Here is a 7,500-nt window from a genome sequence, read left to right on the forward strand (position 1 = left end):
ATTTCCTGAGGAAGGTAGAGAATTAATAAGGTATTTTACAGACTGGTATGTACTCGGTAGGGTAAGGAAGTTTACTACTAGGTCAACTGCCATTAGTAGGTTTCCACCCTTATTCCCTGTGACATTTTGGAATGTTTCTCAATTGAATAAACTGTTTCTGCCGCGAACGCAAAACTTGGTAGAGGCGTGGCATCGACGATTGAAATGCTTACTTGGGGATAGGGCTGCAGATCTTTCTGTGTTAATGTCATGCCTTAGTAGAGAGCAGAATAGAGTAGATAGCCTTCGTGAGCAATTAGCCGCTGGCTGTCCACCTTCTCCTAAACGGAGGCGTGTTGTAGAAAGACAGGAAAAGTTCCAACGCTTATTAGAAAATAAGGCTGATTATTCGTCCCTAGAGTTTGTCAGATGTATTGCAAGGCTCCTTAAAATGTGAGATATTATAGCTGCATATAAATCGTTAAACTGCCGTTGTTCCAGTATCTGTTTGCACTTTGGTTTTACACTTTATAACTCTGTTGTTTATGTCAGTGTTACACTACAGTATGTTAGGGTCAAGGAATGGTGTTTAGATGTTATGGTGATGTAGTTTTCTTTCCATTATCTGTATTCGGTCATATAAAATCTCAGGGTGTTGTTCTGCACATAGGAATAAGGTTTGGTGTTGGCTTATGTGTTGCACTGCTCGTCAATGCTGTTGTGACATGGAATTCGAGATTATGGGCTCTCGATATTCTGAGAGTCGGTATTGTGACATTTCGGTTTTATGGGCATTAGGTCATGTGGGCTCGATATTCCGGGCGTCGGGATTATGGGTTTTCGGTAATGTGTAGTGAACCCATAGATATATATATATATATATATATATATATATATATATATATATATATATATATATATATATATATATAAATATATGCATACATAAATATACAGAAATATATGAAAGCTACAAAGACATGCAATCAGAGGGTCATGCTGCTGCACACTGGAATTCTAAATCTGGAAACTCACTGGAAGTATTCTTTAAAATGGGGAACAATGACATCTGTGCTGTAACAGAGACCTGGATAAAAGCAGCAGGAAGCACCCCTGCAGTACCAGCCTATAATTAATTCCACAACTTTTGGCTGCAGAACGTGGACTGACGCTCCAAAGGTGGTGGTATTTTCATATTCATAAAGGATGCACACAACTTCAGAGTGGTAGACCAACATTATGCCTTACAGATCCTGCAGGTGTAGCTGACATTGGCTAAGACAGTGGTTCAGGTTGTAGCCTGCTATAGGTCCCCATACATGTCCCAAGACTCATACTCCATGTCCATAAACACCCTGGAGAATATTCCTGTCCAACCTAACATTATCATACTGGTTGACCTCAACTACCCCACCATTAAGTGGGAAAACTACTCATGTACCGATGCACATGACAATCACATTGACCTGGTCCTTCCTAACATGGCCGACTGTTGCTCTACACCAGTAGTCAACACCTCACTTGTTATATATGAACACAAAGTAATCACCTTTGGAAAACCACAGCTGTCCTGCCCCCCCCCCTGCACAGGTAACGACCATGAAAAGTCTTTCCAAAGCTAATTATGATCTCATAAAATCATAGGTGGCTAACCTCACAGCAGCCATGCTACTGGAGACAAGTTGCATGACAGCTGAATCAAATAACAATGCACTATGAACACAAACACAAATGCATGGATACCGTCTTACCCAATACAACCAGGACCCTCACCTCCAAAAAAAGGAAGCTGATCTGGTGGTTCCCTGCCACAAAGAAATTGTACAACAGAAGGAGGGAACCGATATGGAATAAGGTGAAGTCCCAAGACAGGAATTAAACCCTTATCAGCCTCAATAAATAGTTGACATCCCTCATCAAATACTACAAAGTTAGCTGTGAGAACAGACTTGGAGCACATAGTAAAGACAACCACAAGGCCTCATACAGTTATGTAAAGAATCTCCATGGCAATACCAAGAATTGCTCTGAACTACTAGACAATGGTACCACCCAGACTGAGCCAACAAATAATGCCAATATACTGGATGGCATCTTGAGTGCAAACATTACCCCTCACCCCCCAAAGGACCAATCACAATACCAGTACACCATCAGGCACCCAGTATTACTGCAGCAAAGGTGAAAACACCACTGTCCAAGGCCACAAATACAGCTTCTATGGGACCTGAGAATATCCCTGGCTGTATTCTACATGCACTACAGAGTGACCTGGCACCTTACCTATGTGCCCTGTTCAAGCACAGCCTCACCTCAGGCTTTTTCCTTATTTATTTGTGCACTGCTACAGTCACCCCTCTCCACAAACAAGGTGTAAAGTACAGTTGTGTACACTTACCATAAATGTAGATGTTTGAGTGTATTCACTGTTGCAGTCATCACACTTGGGTTATCTGCCTGCAGGTAGCCCTCAGTCACCCCGAATACCAGAGTCTTAGGATTTCTACATCGGATGCTGTCGCCTCTTCCATGATGTCAGGTCATCAGGGGTATAAAACAGGCAGCCGATGCCATTACACCAGTTTTTCTTGCCTCAAATGTCAGGAGCCCCACAAATAGGAAGCTAGTATATGGTGGGGAACACCACCAGTAAAAAGTAAATACCACTGCCATTAAAAATGGCCATAGAGAGGAGAGGTAGAAAAGATAGAGAAAACCAGGATTGCAACAGTGAATACACTCAAACATCTACATTTCATGGTAAGTGTACACAACTGTACTATGTTCTTTGTGTTTCACTGGTGCAGTCATCACACTTGGGTTGATTCCCAAAGCTGAGGAAGGGTGGAGGCAGTCAAGAAGTGTTAGGGCTGGCTAGCAGGCCTTGTAAGACTGCTGTAGCAAATCCAGCTCTGGATTTAGAAAAAATAGGTAGGTGGTAATGCTTGGTGAAGGTGTGTACAGAACTCCAGGTTGCAGCTTCCAGAATGTCCCTAGTAGGGACTTCCCTGAGAAATGCTGTACAGGTGGAAGTAGCCCTAGAGGAATGTGGTCTGATCCCCTGTGGGGTAAATCTTCCAAGGTGCTTGTACCAGAAATGGATGCAGTGTGCTACCCATTTTGAAATGATTTGCTTTGAAATGGCCTTGCCCTCTGCCCCTGAAGCAAAGCTGACTAGCAGCTGGTCAGATTTCCTGAAAGGTTTAGTCCTATCAAGGTAGAACCTGAGCTGTCTGTGCACATCCAAGGAGTGCAGGATCCTTTCACCTTTATTCTGAGGATTAGGGAAGGAGGTTGGCAAATGGATGGATTGGTTTAGAACCACACTGGACACCACCTTAGGCATAAAGGATAGGTTAGTCCTGAGGGAAACCCTGTCAGCATGGAAAATAATGAAGGGTTCCACAGCCATTAGTGCCTGTAATTCAGACACTCTTCTTGCTGAAGTTATGACTAAAAGCAAGGCTGTTTTCCAAGAGAGGAATTTTAACTCTGCTAAAGCAGCAGGTTCAAAAGGGGGAAGCATGAGCTTTTCCAGTACAAAGTTAAGGGCCCAGGCAGGAATGGGTGCTCTCCTAGGGGGCCTTAAGTTGTTAGCCCCTCTCAGGAACTGTTTGATGAGAGGGTGAGAAAATAGAAGTGTCTCAGTATTATAATGAGCTGAGATGGCAGAGGCATGAATCTTAATGGAGAAGGATAGGCCTCTGTGGAATAGCTTTGCTAAGTAATTCAGGATTTGAGGTAAGGAGAGCAGTGCTGTGTCATTTCCTTGAGACTGATTCCAAGAACAATATCTTTTACACTTTTCAGCATAGGATTTCCTAGTACTAGGCCTTCTGGCTTCAAGAATGACGCCCAGCATCTTTTTGCTGAGGGTTGCAGGTGGTGTATTCGGGGAGAAGCCAGGCTGCAAGGTTTAGGGTTTGTAACTGTGGATGCAAAATCTGTCCCTCTTGCTGAGACAGCAGGGTACGGGTCTGATGAAGGTGCCAGAGTGGACCTGTTGTCAGACTGCATAAGAGTGGGTATCAGTGCTGGCGTGGATATTCTGGGGCAATAAGAACTGCCCTTGGACTGTCCTGTTTGATCTTGAGTAGTACTTTTGAGAGGAGGGGCAGAAGGAGAAAGGCATAAATTGAGAGGTTTTCCCATTGGAAGGATAGGGCATCCACCTTCCAGGCCCTGTTGTGAGGGTTCCTGGTGCACAATTTGCTCAACTGGTGGTTTTTGGGGGAGGCAAAGAGTTTCACCTCCGGTGTCTCCCACCTCTGGATTACAAGGTTGAAGGTGTTGTGCTTCAATTTCCACTTGCGTGGGTCTAGGAGATTTCTGCTTAAGTCGTCTGCCAGTGAATTTTGTTTGCCTGGTAGGAATTGAGCTTGTAGATGCACTTGGTTGCTCAAGGCTGTGTTCCACAGGGCCATGGCTAACCTGCAGAGTGGGTAAGAATGAGTTCCCCCCTACTTGTTTATGTACCACATAACTGTGGTGTTGTCTGTTTTTATCAGCAACTGTCCTGGAAGGATTAGGTATTTGAAGGCTTTCAGAGCATTCTGTACAGCTAGCATCTCTTTTTGATTGATGTGCAGGAGAATTTGGTCTGAGCTCCACTTGCCCTGAATGCATTTGCCTGCCATGTGAGCCCCCATGCATAGTCTGATGCATCTGTTGTCAGAGTTTGGGTGACAAGGGGTTGAGTGAAAGGCAGTCCCTTGTTGTGGTTGCATGCTTCTGCCCAACAAAGGAACTCTGCCCTTAGACAAGTTATGATTGGAATGACTGTTTCCCGGTCCTGAGAATGTTCTCACCAAAGACTTTTTAAGTACCATTGAAGTTTCCTCATATGCAGACTTGCATATGGAATTAGCAGAATACATGAGGTCATGAACCCTAGGGCTTGCAGTATTTTCCTTGCAGATAGCTGGGTTTGGGTGGCCATATGTTTGAAGTAATTGGTCAACTAGACCTGTTTTTCTGGAGTGAGAAATGCCATCTGGGAAGTTGTGTTCAAGCTTGCTCCCAGGAATACAATTTTTTGACTCAGCACCAGTTGTGATTTTTTTCACTGGTGGTGTACCCTAATGAAGTGAGGAGGCTTTTTACAAATGCCAGGTGCTGAAGTAGCAATTCCTGACTGTCTGCCTGAATCAGGCAATCCTTCAAGTATGGGAAAATTTGGATATTTCTCCGCCTGCAGTATGCAATGGCTGGAGCCAGGCACTTTGTGTATACTCTGGGCCCAGTAGATAAGCCAAAGGGAAGTGAAGAGAACTGATAGTGCATAGAGCCTGCCCTGAAGTGTAGATATTTCCTGCAAGACTTCCTTATGGGGATGTGCAGATAAGCTTCTTTTAAGTCTAGGGTGACTAACCAGGCATCCTTGGTTAGCAGAGGGAGAAGCTGTTGCAGGGTAAGCATTTTGAATTTTGGGACCACCAGAAAGGTGTTGAGAATTGACAGATCCAGGATTGGGCACCAAGAGCCCTCTTTTCTGGGCACCAGGAACAGTCTGGAGTAGAAAACCTGCCCCCTTTGTTTTACTGGAACAGGTTGAATAGCTCTGATATTGAGCAGGGAAAGTACTTGCTTTTGAGCCTCTGCCCACTGGTTTAGAGTAAGGCCTGGAAACCCACTTGGGGTAGGCAGTGAATGGAAGAAGAATCTGTACCCCTGGGATACAATTTTTAGGACCCATCGGTCCTGAGTAATGGACATCCACTTTTTTGCATGAAGGGCAAGTTTTCCTCCTAGGGGCACAAATAATTGGGCAGGGATGGGAAGGATAATTGAAAAGTCATTGTGAACTCTTTCCATAAGGGGGTGGCTTCCCACTCCCTGTTTTGAGGTGGGAGTACTCCATTGTTGAAATTTCTGCATACTCTGAGACGGTAGTCTGGGTGGCCTGTTTCCCCTGGGTTTGGAGTGAGAAGGCCTGGAAGGGGCTGGAAAGGACCAAATTTTAGAAGGCCAATGCCTACTGAATCTAAGTGGCTGCACTTGTAAGAATTCTTTAACAGTTTGCATAGATTTAGCTTTTTCTTCTATCTTTTTAAGACCCTCTACCACTTTGGAACCAAACAAACAGTCCTTATTTAAAGGAGGATCTAGTAATTCTGATTTGACATGATCTGGCAATGTTTGTTCCTTCAGCCAAGCATGCCTTCTCAGTACAGACCCAGTGACTGCAGCCCTGCAAGATGCTTCTAGGGCATCAAAGCCACACTGCAAAGCATGCTTACTAACTTGGTTTGCAGAATGCATTAACTCATGTAAATCTTTATTTTCTGCACAATCTGGGAGTAACACCATTTTTTGTTTAATTAGTTCCATAATATGTTGCTGGTACTTCAGCATGTGAAGCTGGCAATTCAATGCCCTGATGGCAAGAGTTGCAGAGGTATGTACCTTCTTACCCCATCTGTCTAAAGCTCTGGAATCCCTGTCTGAATGGGTAGGGTTTTTGGCTGTAGTAGCCTTAATCTCTTTATGTCCCTGGGAAATGGTATCTGGATCCGCAGTTGGATTCTTAAAGAGAAATTTGTGAGAATCAGGTACTCTGTAGTACCTGTCAGGTTTTCTAGAGGCCAGGGGTGAAGTGTCTGGAGTAAGACTGGATTCCATGAAGACATCATCTACAACATCCAGGACAGGGGGTATAGCTAGAGGCCTGTGCTGAGGCAACTGTAAAAATTCTCTGAGTCTCCTTTTGGACTGAGGTTAGTCTTGGCATTCCCAGCGGAAATGCTCTTTTAAAGTATGCAAGGTTTCACCAAAAGAAAAATCCTCTGGAGGGGAGGCAGATGGAATGGAGTCCGCTGCATCTCAATCCTCATAGGTTGATAAGGGCATGTCCTGATAATCAGAAGGGTCAGAGTCATCGGACTCCCGGTTTGTAGAATCAGAATGAAACTCAATTCTTTGTCTCTTAACAGGGGAAGGCTGGCTTCCCTTAATTAGGGTAATAAGGTATTCAGCCATTCTAAGCATTTGTTTTTGTGGCATGGGAGCTTGAGCATGTGCTTTGGTCATCGGTTTTCTAGACATAGTGCATACTCTGGGCCTAAGAAATTCGGTAGTTTTAGCTAAAAATGAAGTTGTCAGTTTAATTTGAACATCGGTAGGTTTGAATACACCCTCAGAAGCCAGTGCCTGCACAGCAGCTCCAGACCCACCCAAGGTAGAGACATCTGCAGGTTCCATAGTCGAAGAAGCATCTCGCAGCATACCAGACTCCAAATGGGTCTCAGCAGAGGCCTGCGAATCTGTAGAAGTGGGCATCAGGGGCTGCAAAAGTGCCTCACTGTGTACCGGCTGACTGGCGACTAACTTAACGGAAGCATCGTTGGCAGTTTTGGACCTATGCGGTCTGTCTCTGTCTTTATCTTCACTTTTTTTCAGAAGATCGGTAGTCGGATGGCTTATTGAAACCATTTCGGAATACTGAGAACTAGAGCAAAAGAATTTAGTGGCAAAGAAAGCCCGATGACGAATGGTTCAGGTGTTAAACAAGGCACAAAGCCA

This window comes from Protopterus annectens, chromosome 4.part0 (genome assembly GCF_019279795.1).
Source record: "Protopterus annectens isolate FY-2018-M chromosome 4.part0, PAN1.0, whole genome shotgun sequence".
NCBI lineage: Eukaryota > Metazoa > Chordata > Ceratodontiformes > Protopteridae > Protopterus > Protopterus annectens.